Raw genomic sequence first — 23,446 nt, 5'->3', positions numbered from 1 at the left:
GTGTGTGTATGAGAGAGAGAGGGCATGTCTGTATCTGTGTATTTTTGTAAGAGAGAGGGAGTGTTTGCATATGTATGAGAGAAACAACATATGTGAACGTATGAGAGAGAAAGCGCATGTCTGTGTATGTGTGTGTATGAGAGAGATAGGGCATGTCTGCGTCGGCTCTGTATCAGAAGGTTTATAAGGAGAGGCTGAAGGATCTGAATATGTATACCCTGGAAGAAAGGAGGTGCAGGGGAGATATGATACAGACCTTCAGATACCTGAAAGATTTTAATGATGCACAAACTTTGAAACTTTTCTGTTGGAAAGCAGACAGTAGAACTAGGGGTCACAAAATGAAACTCAGGGGGGACAACTCAGAACCAACACCAGGAAATATTTATTTACGGAGAGGGTGGTGGATGCCTAGAATGCCCTTCCGGAAGAGGTGGTAAGAACGAAAACAGTAAATGAATTAAAAAAGGCATGGGATAAACACTGTGGATCCCTAAAGGCTCGAGGTTGGAAACGAAGAAAAGGCTGCATGGGGGTAACTTGCATGGAGTGGCAGTTACTACCCGAAACCAAATAGCTTTCATGATTTTGATGTAATTTGCAACATTGCTCTCTGCTTCAATGGCAGGGGTAAGAAAGGAATTGGATTCAGACATCAACCAAAACGAGGCCTGACTTTTACGGTCAGGGGCACTGATACGCAGACATTAGGGAAACAGCGCAGGGCTGCTTCTATAGCCAAGCCCAAAAGCAAAGCAGGTTCAAGCAGCAGCACTGTCTGAATCATCAAGAAGGCTGCTCACCCTGTAAAAATGTTGCTAGCAGTAAATTTGTTACGGGTTTGGCAGTCGCTTAGTTTTGATAGTAAATATTACTGCCCTTAACATAAGGCTTGGGGGGTAACCTACACGAAACAGCAGTTACCTACCGTGGGAAACTAGCTGGGCAGACTGGATGGACCATTTGGTCTTTTTCTGTCATCATCACTATGTTACTAACAGCCCGATTTTAAAAGGACCATGCATGTAAAAACTGGGGGTTACGCGCGTGGCCAGGCCTTGTGAGTGCCGCGCGCATTTTAGAATGAGCTCGGCCTCGCGCATAACCCTCATTACGCGCCGAAGTGGTGGACTGGGGGTATGGTCTAGGCGGGGAGGGGCGGGCTGGGGCAGCACCATTTTGCAATGTCCTGGTGACTTGCGCGCATGTTATAAACGTTTGTGAAGGAACAACCCCCTTTCTCTCCCCCTGCTATTCCAAGACAATCTCAGGGCATCTGGAAATCAAAAGACCTCAGGTATGGACAGCAGAGGATCTTTTTATGCTTATTAATTTTATCGAGTGCTGTTTGCTGTGTATGCTGTTTTTAAGTAATTTATGGCATATTTTTATGACTTTTAAATTACTGGATGAGGCTCTATTTGTCAGTTGTTTTGAAATATATATTTTTTTAATTAGGATGATTTTACTCTATTGATAATATATATTTCTTGATTTTGTTTGTTTTATGTGGTTTGTTTTTCCATAGATCCACTGCATATAAAGTCTGGCTTCTTGTGGTTTCCAATTAAGTTTTTGTCTACACATTTCTATTTAGAGTTCATGGAGTCTATTCTATATTTGTGTTCTGCATGGGTGATTGAGGGGAGGTATTCTGCTAGCCTATAGTTTCTGTGTAGGGATCTATAGCAGTCTGGCTTGTTCTGTGTTCCTAATAGGAGATGCGTTGGTGATTTAGGGCCTGGTGTAATATTTGCAACGTAGCTTTATCATAATTTAGGGTGTTACTGTTTGAGTGCTGGCAATTAGAGCTGTTTTGGTATGGGAGGTTCATCGCATTAAAATTGTACTACAGAAAATTCATGGCTTTCTGAGAGCCAAGCCCATACCCAACAAACATTACAATAAGCCTAATACCAAGTCCAAGTGTCCTTTTTACTTTTTTCTGCAGGGTTTTCTGGTTGGCACCACAGCAGGGCATGCAAATATAATTTACATGTTGTAAGTGATATTTTTACCTCAGAAGACTGTTCTCTGAATGTTCTTTTTCATGTAAAATTATTATAAATGCATAATTTTTAATTATGTGTGGGGAGGGTGTGACCCAGGGCAGCAGGCAGTAAGTTTTGTCTAGGGCGCCTAATACACTTGCACCAGCCCTGCTGCTGGTGATGTTCCCTACCCTCTGCCACATCACAGATACACGATCTCCAGTTTTACCCTTCTTTGCTTTCTCCATGCCATCTCAAGCTCTGTTGTTGTTCCTGCTGCTGCGGCCTTCATTCAGAACCTGCTGTATGCATTCATCTTCAAACTCTGGTAGTCCTGCATTGTTCTCTGATAGACTCTGGAATGTCACAAATGTAATTAAGCAGAAATTATATACCAGCCAGAGTCCCAAAATTCTAAACTCAATGATAATGTAAGTACACAATATAATCTTATGTATAGCAGACCTCATACAAGGCATACGTATTTCATGCTAATTAGCATTAGTATACCGCAGTATAATCATTGGTCATACAGTGTCCAGAATTTTTTAAGAATTTTCTTCTGCATACGTGAACATTAAAACGGCCCATTGGCATATTGTAAATTAAGTGACATTGCAAATTTTGCATAACATTTCAAGTGAAGCACTTAGCTTTGTGTTTCCGAGGAGTAAGCAGAGACATGGAGGTGAGGACGTGCACGGTGGCAAGCCCGACACGGACCGTGTTTCGGCTTCAAAAGCCTTCTTCAAGGGCCAATAGTATCTGCAAGTCAAACGTATTTTGAGTAAAAGAACATTTCAGCATAGATCATACATATATATATACTGTATAGCAATGGTACCAACGTGTAGATAGAATAACAGCATCTTAAGCAGTAGTATTTGTTTCTCCTCTGCCAGAGGGGACGCTATCGCGCCATTTTTCAATGAACTGCAACCCACCGTAATTAATAAATAAATATATATTTCAAACCCACCGTAATTAATATTTCATCACAGCAACTTTCATCTGCACAGCTCTCTCTGCTTGAGAAGGGGCTTTCCTTTGTGCCATCTTATTGTTATGACGCTTTCTTGACCAGATGTGATTTATTTCAATTTTTTCGCAAATTACAGCTGAAATTATTTTTTGCCTCTCAACCGCCCACTATAGACAGCTCTATTGTTGCTTCCAAATCTCTCTGGCTTCCCCCGGGCCCCATCGACCCTTATATCAAAACCTTTATCGATTTAGTCTTGAATGCTTTATCTCATATTGAACAGCATAAAGAACAGGTTCAATTTAATTTATCGCGTGATCAACACAAGGCGCTAGTAGAATTGAAACAATCTTCCTCCCTTGTTATCAAACAAGCCGACAAGGGTGGTGCTACCATCGTTATGGATAAAGTTTTCTATACAACTATGGTTTCTGAACATGTTTCTGACATGAATAATTACAGAATGCTTCCTCAAGACCCCGGTCCGTCTCTGCTCAAACAGATAGAGGACTGTATTGAAGATGGTTTTGCTACTGGTTTCATTACAAAAAAAGAATCTGTTTTCCTTGTTAATAAAGATTACAGATCACCAGTTATCTATATGCTTCCTAAGATACATAAGCATCCGACTAATCCTCCAGGTAGACCCATTGTCAATACAATAGGGTCCCTGTTAGAACCTTTGTCCATCTTCGTAGACAGATTCTTACAGCCTCTTATTCCCCAGATGGCATCTTTTGTTAAAGACACTAAATCTATGTTATCTCGTTTGGATTCTATACATATAACAACTACCTGTATTCTCGTGACCCTTGACATAAAAGCTCTCTACACCAGCATTCCGCAGGACACGGCTCTTCTGATTCTGGAACAATTTTTAGACACCCGTCCTAGACCTCATCGGGTACCCACTACATTTTTGGTCACTTTGGCTGAATTTGCCTTATGTAACAATTATTTTTTGGAAAATGATCACTTCTATAATCAGACACATGGAACAGCAATGGGGGCCACTATGGCCCCCAGTTTAGCTAATTTGTATATGGCAAATTTCGAGGAACAGCTACTATATCCTGCTCCAATTTTTTCATACATCTCCAACTGGACTCGTTATATCGATGATATATTTTTTCTTTGGCACAGTGATGTTACTCATTTAAACAATTTTTTACAGTGGTTAAATACTTTGGATCCCAATCTCTTTTTTTCTATGCAATATCATCATTCATGTATTTCATTTTTGGACATTTTAATTTCATTAGACAATGATCATTTTGTCACTACTCTCTATAAAAAACCAACAGACAGAAATACATTACTCCACTTTTCGAGTTTTCATGCTTACAGTTTAAAAAAAAGTCTTCCCATTGGCCAATTTCTGCGCCTCCGACGACTCTGTTCTGATAAAGTTGAGTTTGCCTACCAAGCTCAAGATTTGGCATCCCGATTACTCCATCGAGGTTACCCCCCGTCTGTAATCAAAAAAGCTTTAAAAAGAGCTTCTAACGCACAGCGTGAATGGTTGTTGTTGGAATCTACAGAAGCACGATCGGAACCCCCGCTGGTATGCACTATCCGCTATTCATCCAGATCTCAAGATATTGTCAAGATCCTCCGAGATCATTGGTATATTGTCCAAATTCATCAAATTTTTTCTGAATTTCCACTCATTGCTTTTAGCAGAGGCAAAAACCTTCGGGACTTGTTGACTCAAACCCGGACATTCACTGATGCATCTATCCGCTCTGATGAACCCCCCGGCCACTGGGCCTGTGGCAAATGCTCTATGTGTGCACAATCACTGGATGGCCCCCTTTGGATCGATAATGCTGGTACGACCCATGAGGCTTATTTTCATTCTACCTGTCTTTCTACCCACGTGATTTACATTATTGTCTGCCCATGTACTAAAATTTATGTTGGTAGAACAAAACGTAATATCAGGACACGTCTAATTGAACATCGCAGTTGTTTGAATACAGGCAAAATTAATGCACCTATTGTTCAGCATTGCCTCGACAACCAACATCAATTTATTGACCTCAAATGGCGGGTCATTGACCGGATTCTCCCTACAAAGAGAGGAGGAGATCTTCAGAAACTTCTCAATCTGAGGGAGCAGCGCTGGATATTCCACTTACGATGTGTAGAACCTGAAGGGCTCAATGCGGCCATTGAATGGTATTCTTTGTTATAAATCACCTAGTAACCATGTGCGTCATTTCCTGGGCGGAGCCTGATTTTTGATTGGTTGCAGTTCATTGAAAAATGGCGCGATAGCGTCCCCTCCGGCAGAGGAGAAACAAATACTACTGCTTAAGATGCTGTTATTCTATCTACACGTTGGTACCATTGCTATACAGTATATATATATGTATGATCTATGCTGAAATGTTCTTTTACTCAAAATACGTTTGACTTGCAGATACTATTGGCCCTTGAAGAAGGCTTTTGAAGCCGAAACACGGTCCGTGTCGGGCTTGCCACCGTGCACGTCCTCACCTCCATGTCTCTGCTTACTCCTCGGAAACACAAAGCTAAGTGCTTCACTTGAAATGTTATGCAAAATTTGCAATGTCACTTAATTTACAATATGCCAATGGGCCGTTTTAATGTTCACGTATGCAGAAGAAAATTCTTAAAAAATTCTGGACACTGTATGACCAATGATTATACTGCGGTATACTAATGCTAATTAGCATGAAATACGTATGCCTTGTATGAGGTCTGCTATACATAAGATTATATTGTGTACTTACATTATCATTGAGTTTAGAATTTTGGGACTCTGGCTGGTATATAATTTCTGCACTGCTGGGCAGCCATTCCCCCTTCTAATTGGGTGCTATAGGACTGTTGTGATCACAAATGTAATTAAAACATTGTTTTCGTTGTCCTACATTGGCAGCACTATATTTAAGTGCTATATATCCGCAAAGAGCTTTTCAACCATGGTAAATGTTTTGTGTGTGCTAGGCCGAAATGTATCTCTAAGGCAGCTAAGTGTTTACTACTGGTAATGAATAGAGCACGGAGGGGGCTGGTCCAGGTTAATCCTCCCTTGTTCGGTGTCCGTTCGCCATACCCTAAGTTTCATCCCCATTTTTTAAACATCACTGCTGTTTTTAGGCTTTTGTCCCTGATTTCTCACTCTGGTGTTTGAGGACAGAGCTATCCACATTAAGGCTGATTCAAACTCACATTAAGGCCAGCTGCAAATGATCTGACATACTTTGAGGGGCAGAGGACAGATTTTGGTGGCATGAAGTTGTAAGATAAATGATTTTCCCCCGCTTAGCATTACAGCCGCAGAGGCGCACACAGCAACTGTGCTGTTTACATTTAAAATTCACATTAAAGTGCTACAAGACTTAACCTGTGTTTGCAAGCAACAGCTAAATGCAGGGCACAGTGGTAACAGACATGGCGTCAACCATTTAACTCTCTGCATTACCTCCTTTGACAAATTTATATTTACCCAAGGCCTTTCGTTTTGTACTTTTTTTTTTTTTACTGCTAATACAGATTTTATGGTGCGATGTTACTGTTTTTCACCCAGTCCTAATTAAACCAACTTCTGGAAGCTTGCCGTGAACTGCTCAAGAGAAGCAGCAAACAAATTAAAATCACAGCACCGTAGGAAGGAACTGCTAGTCTTGAAGAGTTCTTTCTTGGTTAATTGTGTTCTGCATCACTTTGTAGATGGCGATAATAATTATTAAATACTGAAGGTACCTTTTGGCAATGATTTATATTATGGATTTTCCCAGGAAAATTCACAAGGTGATAAAGCCTCTGCCTGAAGCAAGCTTACAATGTTGACTGAAGCACAAGGAAGTTTGAAGCAGCCAAAAGAAACAGTTGTTTTGTCAAAACATATCAATAATTCAATATCCCCCTCGGTTCCTTCTTCCACAGTTGCCAGCTCGTTAGACATGGAAGTTGGGTTAATGAAGTGACACTGTGGTGGCCTGTCAGAGCTGGGGCGGAAGGAGGACAAGAAACCATGGGTTAGAGGCCTAACAATAAATCACAGAAATAAAGGTCAGCACACAAGCGATAACTTGCAGGCAATACTTTCTTTTATTGGACTAACTTAAAAAAAAATTGGTGGCTAACTTTTGAGAGTGCTGCGCCTTTCCTCAGGTGCTCATTCCAGGATGCACCTACCATATCCTATGAATATTTCACCCATGGCTGTTTGATCTTTTTTTTCCCTGATGGAGAACTGTTCTTTGAATAGCCTCCGAAGTACAAAAGGATTCTACAAAATGGTGCCACAGCATATATAGAACACCAGATGAAGAACACATAGCTCTCAAAAGCTATTAACAAAGGTATTTCTACAGATCAGCAGACATGCTACTTTATAACAGTGAATCAAAAGCCAAAAAAAACCCTGTGGTGTATGGTCATCATTAGCATATTATAAAACCAATACTGAAGCTGATGTCGGTCAGAGTAATTGCAAAATCACTATTTTTCAAGAAAATTAACAATTTTTGGAAATTATTTTTGTTTGTTGGATAATACATTGTTTAATTTTTTTTAAATAATTCTTTAGCGATTTTACAGAGGGGATCACGCATTAGGAATGTAGACAGCTGGGTGGCTGGTGGGCGTGAGGATCGCCTGGTAACATGCCTACCTGATGTGAATGTGGCAGACCTCACGTGTCACTTAGATAGATAGGATTTTAGACAGTGCTAGGGCAGAACCGGCCTTCGTAGTACATGTGGGCACCAACGACATAGGAAAATGTGGGAGGGAGGTTCTGGAAGTCAAATTTAGGCTCTTAGGTAGAAAGCTACAATCCAGAACCTCCAGGGTAGCATTCTCTGAAATGCTCCCTGTTCCACGCGCAGGTCACCAGAGGCAGGCAGAGCTCCGGAGTCTCAATGCATGGATGAGACGATGGTGCAAGGAAGAGGGATTCAGTTTTGTTAGGAACTGGGGAACCTTTTGGGGAAGGGGGAACTCTTTTCCAAAGGGATAGACTCCACCTTAACCAGGGTGGAACCAGGCTGCTGGCGCTAACCTTTAAAAAGGAGATAAGAGCAGCTTTTAAACTAGAACAAAGGGAAAAAACGACAGTCACTCAGCAGCACATGGTTCGGAGAGAGGTATCTTCAAAGGATACTAATGATGCATTAGAGTTAGGGCATCTCAACAGAGAGGTTCAAATAATAAGAAAAGTAGTCCAAGTGCCTATAATTAAACATTCACCTGAGCTAAAAGATTTCAATTTATCCCTGTCAACTGAAAAGCAGAGTGTTAATACAAACAAAAAACACATTTTGAAATGTTTATATGCTAATGCCAGAAGTCTAAGAAGTAAGATGGGAGAATTAGAATGTATAGCAGTGAATGATGACATAGACTTAATTGGCATCTCAGAGACATGGTGGAAGGAGGATAACCAATGGGACAGTGCTATACCGGGGTACAAATTATATTGCAATGACAGAGAGGAGCACCCGGGAGGTGCTGTGGCGCTTTATGTCCGGGATGGCATAGAGTCCAACAGGATAAAGATCCTGCATGAGACTAAATGCACAATCGAATCTTTATGGGTAGAAATCCTTTGCGTGTTGGGGAAGTGTATAGTGATAGGAGTATACTACCATCCACCTGGCCAATTGTTATAATTAGTGAGGTTTGGGTGGACCTTTGGACACTGTGGCAGTTGACCATGCCCACGGGGGGAAGTCCCGTGAGGGGCCACAGGTCAGGCTCAGCTTAGGACACACAAACACAGAGATTGATCTTTTATTAGACAATGTGATGAAGCCACCAGAGGTGGCAGTAGTGAGCAGCTGAAGTAGCCCGACTGGGCTAGTATCCCTCAGGCGCTGGAACAGCGACTCCTCCAGTAGCAGTGCTGTAGTGGAAAGAACTGAGAATAATGAGTACATTGGAATATGCACAAAGCCCCAGTATGGAGAACCCCAGGATAGGGAGAGCAGGCCCTCGAGGAGCGAGTACCTGATCCCTGAGAGCGGAGAGGCTTGAAGGTAATGTACTCACACAGTGGTTCCATGTAGGAGATGGCACTAGGGCTGGAACGGAGGCAGGCCCTCGAGGAGCGAGTACCTGGTTCCAGGGAACAGCTCTGAGGTGAAGATGGTAGTACTCACTGGTGTTGAAGATAGCGAATCCCTCCAGGCAGAAGAGAAGGTAGGAGCAGGCAGCAAGTCAGAGAACATGGGCCCTCGAGGAGCGAGTACCGGTTTCCTGATAGCGACCTGGAAAGCAAGTGAGGCCCCCGAGGAGCGGGTACCCTGTTAGCATTAAGAGTCCAATGGAAATTGGAGAGGCAGAGTAGCTGGGTACGGAGAGCAAATCCTATCTGTAAGATACCCCCTTGCTAACTCAAAGGCTAGCAAACATTGTAAGCTTTAAATATCCGGGCAGCATGTTGTCATCACAGGGGGACGCCCAGAGGTTCGCGCCAAGTAGGAAATAAGAGTGAGGGCCGCACGGCGCACGCGCCCTAAGGTACCAGCGGAGTATGGCGGGAGGCAGCGTCCAAGCTGGTCCGGGGATGCCGGAGAGGACGGCAGGCAGACGCCGTGGCAGCCAGGCATCCATCCACAGCAAGAGGAGGTGCAAAGAAAGAAAGGTAGGCGGAGTGAAGCCGTCGGGAAGGGTCGGTTGCAACACCAATATGGTGAGATAGACAGTGAAATGCTAAGAGAAATTAGGGAAGCTAACCATTAGTAGTACATTAATAATGGGAGATTTCAATTACCAAAGATTTGCTGTTGTGGTTAACCATTGACTCTTTCTGTGTAAGCTGTAGATTTAAATTACCCCAATATTGACTGGGTAAGTGAAACATCAGGACATGCTAGAGAGACAAGGTTCCTGGATGGAATAGACAGTTTTATGGAGCAATTGGTTCAGGGAGCAATTTTCTTTGTGCTCACACTACCCAAAACTCATTGAAAACTTTATGTATAATTTTTTTAGTAAATTGACCGAATCGGCAAGCCTGGCGACGCGCAACCCCACAGTTTTTTTAGAGGGAGCCGTCCGGACTTCTCATCATTTATGGTCCAATTCAGTTTAACCAGATTCCTAAATAAAGATCAATTTTTATAATTTTGCATTTTTTAAAGACTTTTTTAATTTTATAAATATCCCATGGACAGAAAAGAGTCAGCTCGACACCCGGCTGATGTTTCGCTTCTGCTTCTTCAGGAGCTTACAAAATTGAACCTCTCCCGCCAATTTTTTAAAGGGACTCTGCTTCTTCAGGAGCTTACAAACTTAATTCTTGCCCGCCAATTTTTTAAGGCTGGACTGGATGACATATCCCCCAGGGTTCTGAAAGAACTAAAAGAAGATATTTCAGACCTATTTCACTTAATTTGTAACCTATCATTAAAATCATCCATTGTACCTGAAGATTGGAAGATGGCCAATATAACCCCGATATTTAAAAAGGGCTCCAAGGGTGATCCAGAAAACTATAGACCAGTGAGCCTGAATTCAGTGCCGGGAAAAATCATGGAAACTGTTGTAAAGAATAAAATCACCAAACATTTAGATAGACATGGTTTAATGGGACACAGCCAGCATGGATTTACCCAAGGGAAGTCTTGCCTCACAAATCTACATTTTTTTGAAGGGGTGAATAAACATGTGGATAAAAGTGAACCAGTAGATGTGGTGTACATGGGTTTTCAGAAGGCGTTCGACAAAGTCCCACATGAGAGGCTTCTATGAAAACTAAAAAGTCATGGGATAGGAGATGATGTCCTTTTGTGGATTGCAAGCTGGTTAAAAGACAGGAAATAGTAGAATTAAATGGTCAGTTTTCACAGTGGAAAACGATAAACAGTGGAGTGCCTCAGGGATTTGTACTTGGACCGGTGCTTTTTAATATATTTATAAATGATGTGGAAAGGGGTACAATGAGTGAGGTGATCAAATTTGCGGACGACACAAAATTATGCAGAGTAGTTAAATCTCAAGTGGATTATGATAAATTGCAGAAGGACCTTGCGAAACTGGAAGATTGGGCTTCCGAATGGCACATGAAATTTAACGCGGACAAGTGGCAAAGTTATACATTTAGGGAAAAATAACCCTTGCTGTAGTTACATGATGATAGGTTCTATCTTAGGAGTTACCATCCAGGAAAGAGATCTAGGCATCATAGTGGATAATACATTGAAATCATCGGCTGAGTGAGCTGTGGCTATCAAAAGAGCAAACAATCGGGCCGATACAGTAAAGTCTGCAGGAGAGCGGTCAAACGCCCGCTCTGCTGGCGCACGCGATGCAGTATTTAAATTAGGTCCGGCGGTAGATCCGGGCAAAAGGAGGCGTTAGGGACACTAGCGTGTTCCTAGCGCCTCCTTTTTGACAGGAGTGGCGGCTGTCAACGGGTTTGACAGCCGATGCTCAATTTTGCCGGGTTCAGGTCTCGAGCCCGCTGACAGCCACGGGCTCGGAAACTGGACGCCGGCAAAATTGAGCGTCCGGTTTTCAGCCCGACAGCCGCGGGCCGAAATCAAATTTATTTATTTTTTTACTCTTCAGGATCTTCGACTTAATATCGCCATGATATTAAGTCGGAGGGTGCACAGAAAAGCAGTTTTTACTGCTTTTCTGTGCACTTTCCTGGTGCTGGCAAAAACTAGCGCCTACCTTTGGGGCACTAATTTCTGAAAGTAAAATGTGCGGCTTGGCTGCACATTTTACTTTCTGTATCCCGCGCGCATACCTAATAGGGCGCTATTAGGTGCCGCGAGTTGGACGCGCGTTTTCCTCCCCTTACTGAATAAGGGGTAAGGGAAAACGCGCGTCCAATAGCAGGCTAACAGTGCGCTCCATCGGAGCGCACTGTACTGTATCGGCCTGATACGTTAGGAGTTATTAAAAGTTATTAAGAACGGAATGTGGCAAATAAAACGATGGATGTCATAATGCCTCTATCGCTCCATGATGAGACCACATCTTGAATATTGTGTGCAATTCTGGTCGCCGCATCTAAAAAAAGATATAATTGAATTGGAGAAAGTGCAGAGAAGGGTGACCAAAATGATAAAGGGCATGAGGTAAGGCTAATGAAGTTAGGGCTGTTCAGTTTGGAAAAGAGACAACTGAGGTGGGATATAATAGAGGTCTTCAAAATCATGAAAGAACTTGATCAAGTTAATGTAAATTGGTTATTTACTCTCAGATAATAGAAGGACGAGGGGGCACTCCATGAAGTTAGCAAGCAGCTCATTTAAAACAAATCGAAGAAAATTCTTTTTCACTCAGCGCATAGGTAAGCTCTGGCATTCATTGCCAGAGGATGTGGTTAAGGCAGTTAGAATAGCTGGGTTTTAAAAAGTTTTGGATAAGTTCCTAGAGGAAAAATCCATAAACTGCTATTAATTATTATGCAATAGTAGCTTGAGATTTAATGGTTGGGTACTTGCCAGGTTCTTGTGGCCTGGTTTTGGCCTCTGTTGGAAACAGGATGCTGGGCTTGATGGATCCTTGGTCTGACCCAGTATATGGCAATTTGTTCTGTTCTAATGCTCTTCTGTTTTTATGATTGGGTGAGCTCTGGTAGGGTTAGTAGAATGAAAAGGAGCTGAGTGGGAGTTGCACAAAGATGGATGAGAGAGAGGGAAGTCTGAAGAATAGTCGTTAATGTCTATCTCACTCCTCTCTGTCGTCCTCTTGGGCACCTTGATGTTTCTTATAAATGTTATGCAGATGATATACAATTTTTCTTTCCTCTTTATTCCACATGGGTTTCTACTATTCATTTTAGGCTGGATTTTAAAAGGCCTGCGTGCATAAAACTGGGGCTTTATGTGCATGGCCGGGCCTTGCATGTGCCGTGCGCATTTTAAAACAGGCCCGGCCGCATGCGTAAACCCTGCTACGTGCACAAGTGCTGGGCCTCTCGGAAGAGGCGGGCCAGGGGGGCAGGGCAGGGGGTGGGTTGGGACAGCGCCATTATATGTTGTCATGATGACTTGCGCACCGGCCAGCTGCCGGCGTGCGCAACTTACTTCAGCTCCGGCCCTGAACCAAACAAAACATAATAAAAAAAGACAGATAAGAAGGGTTAGGTGGTGAGGAGGAGGGGAGGAGGGGAGAAGGGGAGAGAGGAAGAGGGAGGGAGTTTAGGTAGGGGGGTGGGGAAGTTCCCTTCCAGTCCGCTCCATAATTGGAGCGGACTGGAAGGGAATGGGGGAAGGCCCGATTTCATCGCCGCTCATAATTTACTAAAATCCCGCCTCCACCCGCACCTCTGCACATCCATGTGCGGGCACCGAGAACCGCGTGCACATGGATGTGCACACGCACCTTTTAAAATCTACCCTTCTGCTTGTATCTGTCTTCAATCTATTCATTTCTGGCTTTCCACTTACAATCTTGTTTTGAATCTTAACAAAAACAGTGTCATTATCTCGACCCCACTCTTTCCATGTTACCTCACATTAGAAATATTGTTAAGAACTCCTTATACAAGTTAAGGAGGTTACAACACCCGGAGGTCCATATTCAGTAGGGCAGTTAGTGGACAAGTAATTCATCTAAAGTTAGCCGGGTAACTTGTCCGGTATACTTAGCAGGATAAACGTCCCTCTGAATATACTTGCTTAAAGGGATCCGACTACATGTAGCCAGATAACTGTGACTCCCGGCTCTGACTGAATATAGCCGGTTAGGCTCGTGTGGCAGGATAACGTGCTACTGAACTGGATATCTGGCTAACCTAGCCTAACCTAGCCAGATACACCTGATATTCAGCTAGATTAGCCGGATATCTCAGCCCCTCTCCGGAACGCCCTCAAAATGCTGCTTTTTTATCCGGCTAAATATAGCTGGGTATGGCATTTAAACGGATAACTACATGACTTTAGAATATGCACCTCCTGAAGCCGATATTACTACAGAACAATTTTCAGATTGTTCTCCAAGCTCTTCTTTCCCTCTCCCTTGATTACTACAAATCCCTTTATATGCTGGTCTCTCCCCCGAAATTCTATCCGTGCTCTACGAATCATTCAGAATGCGGCTGCACGTTTAATTACTAATACCCCACGTCACTCCGGTCTTCCTATACCTTTTCAAATTAAATACAAAATTGCCGTTTCCATTCACAACCTCCTACATAACTTGAAGTCCCCTTGGATTAGCTCTGTTCGAACACTTTTGTCCTCCACTCAGTTCCTACTGGATGCTCCCCCTCCCAAGGCAGCCAGGCTCGCTTCTGCCCGTGAATGCGCCTTCTCAATCTTTGGGCCGATTCCCTCTGCTCTGCACCTCACCCAGGACACAAAGATATTTTAAAAAGCATTAAAAACTCATTCATTTAAAGAAGCTTTCCACTAGTCCTTCTCACTCCAGCTTTATTCCACCTTGCAGGTGTTAGTAATATTATTTTATTATGTTTTGTTAGTCTGTTTTTCACTATTAAGAATGTTTTTATTGTATTCCCTCCCAGTGGGGAATGGGCACTCACAAGCCTCATATTGTACACGGAAGAAGGCAAGAGGCATCCTAACAATTGCTCATATAACAAGGAAAATCTTTCGCTCTGAGTTCTGCCTTAAATACCTCTCACTCCTAGCGCAATAATTCATGCAGTAGTCACTCCTAGCGCTCTGAGTTCTGCCTTAAATACCTCTCACTCCTAGCGCAATAATTCATGCAGTAGTCACTCCTAGCGCTCTGAGTTCTGCCTTAAATACCTCTCACTCCTAGCGCAATAATTCATGCAGTAGTCACTCCTAGCGCTCTGAGTTCTGCCTTAAATACCTCTCACTCCTAGCGCAATAATTCATGCAGTAGTCACTCCTAGCGCTCTGAGTTCTGCCTTAAATACCTCTCACTCCTAGCGCAATAATTCATGCAGTAGTCACTCCTAGCGCTCTGAGTTCTGCCTTAAATACCTCTCACTCCTAGCGCAATAATTCATGCAGTAGTCACTCCTAGCGCTCTGAGTTCTGCCATTTGGGTATTTTTGGTTTGCAAAAAAAACAAAAACAAAGAACCTCCTTCCACTCCCATTAAAGCTGGCTGCATAGTGAGAGGCGCCAAAGTGCCTTCTTCCATGTGGCTGGCACAATTTTTAAATCTATGATTGGTGGGGCAGGATCACTCCTAGCTTTTGCATTCTAAGGAGCCAACAGAAGGGGCTGGCCCCAGCATATGTTTCCATTGGGGGAGGTAGGAGGGGCCCAGGGAGGGCCAGCCAGGTAGACCAGGGCCCTGGGCCTAATATTTCAGATGTTGGAAGGGGGTTCAAAAGGACCTGGTGAGGTTCAACTTGACCTGGCTCAGTTCAGCTGGGTAGATCTGAGCTCTGAGGCTTTCTTGAGGGTAGGAGAGGGGTAGCGTTGGAAAGTCTCTGGTAGGCCTATTTTGAGGTTTTTTTTTTTAAATTGTGTTTTTAAATATTTTTTTTTTGTTTGGGAAACAAACTGAATCAAAACTTTAAACAAACTGAAAAATGAAATCCCCAAAACAAATAAAGAAACCAAAACAATTTTTTTTTCGCTACACACCCCTGAAGCAACAAAGTCATTTAGTTTTTCTTCTATGGCTTTATCCTCCTTCAGTGCCCCTTATGCCCTCCGGTCATCTAATGGCCCAAGTGACTCCCTTGCAGGTATCTTGTTTTTAACATACTTCAAAAGTTTGTATTATTAGCTTTTGCCTTTTCAGCAAGTCTCTCCTCAAATTCTCGCTTGGCCTGCTTTATTAACGTTTTACATTTAATTTGGCCCTGCATATGCGCCTCCCTATTTTTCTCATTAGGCCCTACTTTCCATTCTTGAAAAGAAGCTGTTTTTAGCTTTGATAGCCTCTTTCACAACACTATTTAGCTATGCTGCAGATGCTTGTTCTTCTTTTACCATTTGTAATTTGTGGAATACATTTTATTTGGGCTTTGAAAATGGTGTTTTTAAACAGTCTGCTCACCTCATGCAGACCTCCAACCCTTGCAACTGCTCCTTTTAACTTCTTTCTAACTAGATTCCTCATCTTATCACAATGTCCCTTTTTAAAATTGTTATTGTAGTGGTTTATTATTTTCCTACCAGTGATTAGCTCAGATTTGACTGCTGCTGCCATTATATCTTGCACAAGATCCTGCATTTCAGTAAGAACGAGATCTAAAGTAGCTCCTCTTCTCAATTAACGCATAATTATGATATCTAGAAACATAACCTCCCTGACATGCCCTGATGAGGCATTCACCCACTCTGATAGGAAGTGTGATCTTCCACCCTCCAGACGCCCACGCATCCGGCAGTGTGCACGAAAGCTTCCTCACGCGATGCAAGCACACCTAGTCCATGACAAGAAACAGTGAGAAGTAGCTTTCATGTTAATTGAATCTTTTGTTTCACTTTCACATGCCCAATGTTGCAGTCTGGTCTGTCATACGTTTGAATTTGTTATATGTTTAGCATTTGTGATACAAAGTTGGAATTCTGTCATGGACTTGCTTCGAGCCCCTGGGGCTTTCTGTGGTTATGGTGTGGCACCATCTGCAGTCAGAATGGCCCGAGAATAGATGCAGGCTAGGCTCTCGCTCAATATTCAGGAAGTTTATTAAGTCACAACAAAAAAACACTCTGCATATCTTCACAGCTTACAGACAAAGAAGCCGGGCCTTTCCTAAGCTTCCTCCTTTATTTTTTTGTATGTTCTGCTTTTTCAGCACTTCAAAGTGGATTACATTCAGGTACTGTAGGTAGTTCCCTATCCCAGAGAGCTCACAGTCTAAAAGCTTTTCTCCCATGTTGTGTGTATGGGAAAAACCCTTTGTGAATCAAGTACTCAGTTTGTACCTGAGGCAACAGAGGGTAAAGTGACTTACTCAAGGTCAAGTTCAGAGCTCTGGAAAAAGAGCAACAGTGGGATTTAAACGCTAGTTTCCCTGGCGCATAGCCTGTTGCTCTAACCACTAGGCTACTCCTCCATTCCGTATTCCTGTCAGGGAGCCAGTCCCCGCGTTATAACTGGTCCCACAGATGCCACGTGTGTGGGAGGAGTTCTGAGGAGTGAGCTACTGGACCTGCAGTCAGGGTCCGAGCCCAGCTCCATACAGATACCAAACTCCCCTGGCACTGGTTAAGCTAAGTAAACCTTAACCCGTATTCATCAAGGCATTAGCTTTAGTTCCCAAAGCAGAAAGGTGCTTAGGCTTGACTCCCATTTTCTTAATGCTGGAAATTTAACTCCTGGACAGAGGTGGCGTAACGTTTCATGGGCCATTAGTCTAGGGGGCTGAACCTAGAGTTTGTGTAGAGAAACAATGTGTTCATAGCATGTTTTATGCAAACAAAGCATGTCTATGTGCACTTTCAGGTAAGCATGCTTTTTATTTTAAACTGCTGATGGATGCATCCGCATGCCATTAGCCTTCAGCACTGGGAGTTAATTGTTTTTTTTTAAAGTATGCACGTGCTGAAGCACACATTTTATTCACATTTATTTAAAAGTTTATATATTGCACCATAAGCAAAAACACCCATAAAAATATAGAAAACAAAGACATGATCACCCTTCTTCACTGCCACACTCTTTACCCCTGCAACCCCACCCACACAGGAATTAGGGAACAGAAAGGCCTTAACAAGTTTCTGGTTCAGTTCTGAACACACTGCAGTTGGTGACATGTTCCAAAGTTGTGGAGCTATACTTGTAAAAGCTGTTCCCTCCTGGGCCTGGCTAGATATTCACCTCCTAGACCAGGATCCGGGGCGGTTCTATAATGAGGCAGGGTGAGGCGGCCGCTTCGGGTGGCAGATTTTTGAGGCAGCAAAAAATGTCTCTCTCAAAACACCGCTGTGGCTTCCGCCTCACACTGCCTGCCCCTGCCATAGGGTTGCCAAGTGCCAACTGTCTGAAATTCCCACTGAAAAACCGGAACTTGTCCGGATTTTCAAGTCCTGCTCTGCCTGCAGACTGCAGCATGCAAGTGAGCAAGGGCAGACCAATCTGGTAATTGCCCAGAGTGCCATGCAATAGGGCGCTAGTTGCCTCCCTCTAGATCCGATAGCAAAAGAGGTAGCAGGCTGCAGAGCCAACTGGTGGAGTCCAACCTGTCGGCGGCAGAAGATGGCAGGAGCTCGCAGAGCCGCCCGCAGAGGCCAAACCATCGGTGGCTGAAGATGGCAGGAGCTCGCAGGGCCACCAGCGGCTGAAGCTGGGAGGAGGCCGCTGGGTCACTGACAGGGCACAAACTGCCGGTGGCTAAAGATCCGCAGGGCCGCCGATGGAGTCCAAACTGTCAGCGGCTGAAGATGGCAGCAGGCCATAGAGTTGCCGGCGGAGGCCAAACCACCAGCAGCTGAAGCTGGGAGGAAGCTGCAGGACCGCCGGCGGTAGCTGAAGTTGGGAGGAGGCCGCCGCACACAGTGCAACCGAAGTGAATTAAATCAGAGATCATCGTGGAGGCCAGGAAGTGTGTGTGAGAGCTTGTGTGTATATATGTAGAGGGGGAGAGCATGCGAGAGCTTGCGTGTGTGTGAGGAGAGCATGTGAGAGCTTGTGTAAATGTGTGGGAGCTTGTGTGTGGAAGAAAATATGAGAGTGAGAGCTTGTCTGTGTGTATGGGAGAACATGTGATAGTACAAGCATATGTGAGTGGGAGAGGATGTGAGTGTTGCGTCCGTTGGTCCTCGACGGCTTCGCCCCGTTTGCCTCACCTTAGTCACGGCTCCTCCCGCTTACCTGGGCAAGATGGCTACCACTGCATCTACAAGCCGACCTCTCTGGCATCCCTGGAACGGCTATGGTGCAGCCTCCCGCCATTGCTCTTCCCAGGTCCCTACTAGGGTGCGCGCGCAACCCACATCTTTGTACCACCCTTGGCGCGAACCTTGAGAGCTTTCCCTCATGCTAACGTCACGCCATCCGGGTATATTACCTTCACTCATTTGCTAGCTCCCCGAGTTAGCAAGGACTCGAATCCATTCCTGTCTACGCTATTCTGCCGCTTCCGTGCTGCTGCAGGAAGTTCTCTCTCTGCCCTTCGGGGTAATCGCTAACCTGGGTACCCACTCCTCGGGGACCCTCTGCTTTATTTCAGGTGCCTTACAGGGAACAGGTACTCGCTCCTCGAGGGCCTGATCTCCCTGCCTCGGTGCCTGTACCTTCTACAACAGACCTGGTAGAATCGCATATCAACAGCAAATACCTAGTGAGTACTCTAACTCTCAGTCTGTCTCATCCACAGTATCTCCTCGCTGGGAGACCTGCTGAGGAACCTCCTGACGTCATCAAGGAGAGAAGGGCTCACTACTGCCACCTCTGGTGGTTCTCTTCAAGCTGTGTAATAAAAGAACTCTTGTGTTTGTGTAGTATGAGCCTAGCCCAGTGCTGTGACTCCTCACAGGGCTCCTCCCCATGGGCGTGGTCACCTCCACAGCACCAAAGGATCCACAAACACACATAATTACAACAGTGAGAGTGAGCTTGTGTGTGTATGTATGGGAAAGCATGTGTATATGGGAAAGCATGTGAAAGTGAGCTTGCGTGTGTGTATGGGAAAGCATGTGAGAGTGAGCTTGCGTGTGTGTATGGGAAAGCATGTGAAAGTGAGAGCTTGCGTGTGTGTATGGAAAAGTGTGTGAGAGTGAGCTTGCATGTGTATGGGAAAGCATGTGAGACTAAGAGATTGTGTGTGTGTATATGGGAGAGCATATGAGAGCTTGTATGTGTGTGATGGAGAGCATGTGAACTTTTGTGTGTGTTCGGGAGCAGCTTGTGTGTGTGTAAGAGAGCATGAGAGTGAGAGCTTGCTTATGTGAATGGGAGAACTTGTGACAGTGCAAGCTTATGTGTGTGGGAGAGCATGAGAGAGCTTGTGTGTATGTGTGAGAGATCATGTATGAGTGAGAGCTTGTGCATGTGTGTATGATACAGCTTGTAAGAGAAAGGTAGTGTGTGTGCGGGGGTGGGAGGGAGGAAGAGAAGAAAGATAGAAGAGTGAAGAATAAGAAAGAGAAGACAGACCCTGATACAGGAATTAGAAGACCAACAAGGGGAAAGAGGAAAAAAGAGACCGGGACCAACTGATTGGAAAAATAAGATCAGACAATAAAGGTAAAAAAAAAATGTTGAGTTTTATCAATTGTGCTATGCCAGCTTTGGGAATGTGAATTATTACATTTTTTGTATTTTGCTCTTTCTTTAAAGTTCCACTGTTCATTTTGGTTTCTTAGACTTTCTATTTCAGTTTTGTCTGCATGTTTCTAATTTGTAGTCCCTTAGTTTTGTGTTAGGTAAGGGTTAGTCTGGGTTCTGCCTGCGTAGTCTCTCTGCACAGATTTGTAGCAGTCCAGGTTGCTCTGTTTGGCCAACAGTTGGTATATTAGTGTTCCAGGGCTGGTGTAATATGTGTATTGCTGCCTTTTCCTAGATAAGGATTTTTTACTGTTGGTAAGTGCTTAAAATAAGTGAGTTAAAATGTTTTTAAGTTCACTCATGATGCATAAAGGATGTTGCAGACTACCTAGAAATCCATTGTCAGGTGCACTCTAAGGGGTAGATTTTAAAAGGTGCACGTGCACACATGGACGCACTGATTTAAAAAAAAATCCCATGGCCACGCGCACATGTGCGGGCGGCATGCACGGGGTGGGGGGGGGGGGGTGTCCAATTTTATAAGATTAAGGAGCAGACTAGGAGGGAATTTCCCTACCTCTCTACCCATACTTCCTCCCTCTTCCCCTCTCCTCTCCTCCCCTCCCCACCCACTAAACCCATTCTCCTACCTTCCCTTTTTTTGTTTTCATTGCTTACTGCTCTTTTGGAGCAGATGCAACTTGCTGTACTGGCCACCACCATCCCGACCCTCCCTGCCCCCCGATCACCCTCTTTTCAGGCCGCGGCACTTATTCATGTACCGGGGTTTACACATGTTGCCAGGCCCATTTAAAAATTCGCCCAGCACGCGTAAGGCCTGCCACATGCTTAAACCCCGGGATTTATGCGTGCAGGGTTAAAAAATCTACCAGTTTGGCATTTATCGATAAGAGCACAACTAGTACCTCCCACCCATGTTAAACTTGAGCCCACCAAAAAAAATCAATTCTGGTTTCTTCACTGGTAAGAGAGACAGAGAACCTGCATATGTGTATGAGAGAGAGCGAGGCCTGCATGTTTGTGTGAAAGTCTGCATTTGTATATGAGAGAGTGAGCGAGCCTACGTGTGTGTGCATGTGAGAGCCTATGTGTATATATGAGAGCCTGCATCTGCAAGAAAGAGCCTTCATGTGTATGAGAGAGCGAGCTTGCATATATGTGTGTGAAAGCCTGCATGTGTATGAGACAGAGTTAGTGTGTGTGAGAGCATGTGTATGAGGGAGAGAGCGGGAGTGCGTATGTGAGAGCATGTGAAGGAGTGTATGAAAGAACGAATATGGGTAAGTGTGTTTGAGAGAGAATGAAGTGTGTGCGGCTCCCCCCAATCCACATTATCTCAGAGTGACGAGAAATCCAGATTCCCAGGTATGGACAGCAAGGGCTTTTTAAAATCCTTATTCATTTAATTATTGGGTGTTATTTGATATGTGCTGTTTTGAAATATTTTATTGGTGCTTGGGAAATTTTTAAAAAATGCATATGATTTTAATTAGTAGAAGTTATTCTATTATCAGTAGTTTTAAAATATTCTTTTATTAGTATGGCTTTACCATTATAATTGATGCTTTATGTTTCTTGATTTAATTTGTTTTATGAGGAATGGTGGTTATGTTTTTCCATTGTTACACACAGAGTCTGGCTTCTTAGGGTTTCCATTTCAGTTTTTGTCCAATTTGTGATCCTTTATTCGGTATTTGGTGAGGGTCTGTGTGGGTGACCAAGATGAGAGCTTCCGATAGCTTGTAGTGTCTGTGTAGGGATCCATAGCAATCGGGCTTGTTTTGTTTCCCTGGTAGGTGGTGTATTGGTATTCTGGGGCCCAGTGTAATATTTATACTGGGCGGGGGAGACCCTCTCATCCCTCGCCTCAGGCTGCAGATTGCCTTGAGCCACCCCGACCAGGATTTCCTGCTGGCTGGGGCTTAAGGTAGACTGGGCTATATCTCTGGATCCTGTCCCTTAAAGTATTCTGGGGACCCCTTTACATATGGCTTATGGTAAAAACATCTTAAGAAGAAGCCAAAGTAGATTTCAACTGGCATGTTCTGAACTTTACTAAAATTGCTACAGTTATGGACTGCCATAAAATGTTTAGTAATCTAATACAGTAAAATCCCCATTATCGGGCACTCAAACTAACTAGTATCAAGCAGCAGGATTTTTTTTTTTTAACGTTACCAAGAATGCAGAACCGTAGTTTTTCTCTGCTCTGCTCTCTCCACGCTGTGTGAACTGGATAGTTAGGCTGGAGGGCCTTTTTTGTGCTGTCTCTGTTTCTGTGTTACTAAAACAGTGCTAAAAAATTGGTAGGACTGTCACTCCACCCACAGAATATCTGCTAGGTACTTGGCCAAAGGACCCACAAACCATACTTTTGATTATTTCACTCAAATGTTCAGCCTTTCGTTGCAAACACAGCTAATGCCGCGTGAAAGAAGGCAGCTTATTTATTTATTTATTTAAAACTTTTTATATACCGTCTTAGCAAATAAAATTTGAACAAAACAGTTTACAACATTGGTCATAAAAATAGTAAACGCATAAAATAAAAATAAAATAGAGAAATATTAAGATAATAGTAAAAGTCTGAATAAAATTACATTGGTAACATATCTATATCAATATAATGAATATCTAAGTAAATAAAAATAATAAAATTAGAAAGTTTACATTAAATTTAATAAGGAGAAAAGGTGGAAAGAAAATAAATCATAATTGCAACGACAAGAAGAAAGTAGAAAACATAAACTACCTGGTCTCTTATTCAATGGTTCTGAATGCTTCTCTGAAAAGGTATGTTTTTAATGATTTTTTTAAAATCCTTACTGTTCGAGGTTTGACACAATGCATTTGGTAGGGCATTCCAATGTATGGACCCTGCCACTGAAAAAGCTCTTTGACGCGTTACATTCAATCTGGCTAAGCTTACAGATGGAATGTCCAAAAGGCTCATGTTTGAAGATCGAAGCTCTCTGGAAGGTTTATATATTCTTAAAGTAGAGCAAAGCCAGGAAGAGTTTGGATTATTTAATAATGAATGGATTATGATCAATATTTTATACAAAATTTGATATTTGCTAGGTAGCTAATGCAGTTTATATAAAATAGGAGTGATGTGCTGTTTTAATGGTGTACCAGTAAGAATGTGAGCTGCTGTGTTTTGTATTAACTGAAGCTGTTTAATTCTTGATTCAGGTAGACCTAAATATAAACCGTTACAGTAATCCAGACCTGAAAATAATAATGATTGAAGAACCAAGCCAAATATCTTGGGCAAACAGCAATGGTTTTAAACGTTTTAGTAAATATAGTTTGAAGAAAGCGTTTTTAACAGTTTTTGAAATGTGAC

The 23,446-nt window shown here is 43.3% G+C and overlaps 1 protein-coding gene across 2 annotated transcripts in view; it reads right to left on the bottom strand.

Moving 5' to 3' along the window:
- CRYBB1 (crystallin beta B1) overlaps positions 1-23,446 on the bottom strand; it is a 71,953-nt gene that overhangs the window by 46,144 nt on the left and 2,363 nt on the right. Inside the window, exon 1 of one of the 2 annotated variants that reach the window (XM_029571946.1) lies at positions 2,221-2,739. The exons of the other annotated variant lie outside the window; for it this stretch is intronic. The gene's annotated coding sequence lies outside the window, so the exon portion shown is untranslated. Of the gene's footprint in view, positions 1-2,220; positions 2,740-23,446 lie in introns of those variants that run through there. 2 annotated transcript variants of the gene reach the window in all.

Source organism: Rhinatrema bivittatum, chromosome 11, assembly GCF_901001135.1.
Source record: "Rhinatrema bivittatum chromosome 11, aRhiBiv1.1, whole genome shotgun sequence".
NCBI classification, from domain to species: Eukaryota; Metazoa; Chordata; class Amphibia; order Gymnophiona; family Rhinatrematidae; genus Rhinatrema; species Rhinatrema bivittatum.
This window is presented reverse-complemented; position numbering and strand designations above follow the sequence as displayed.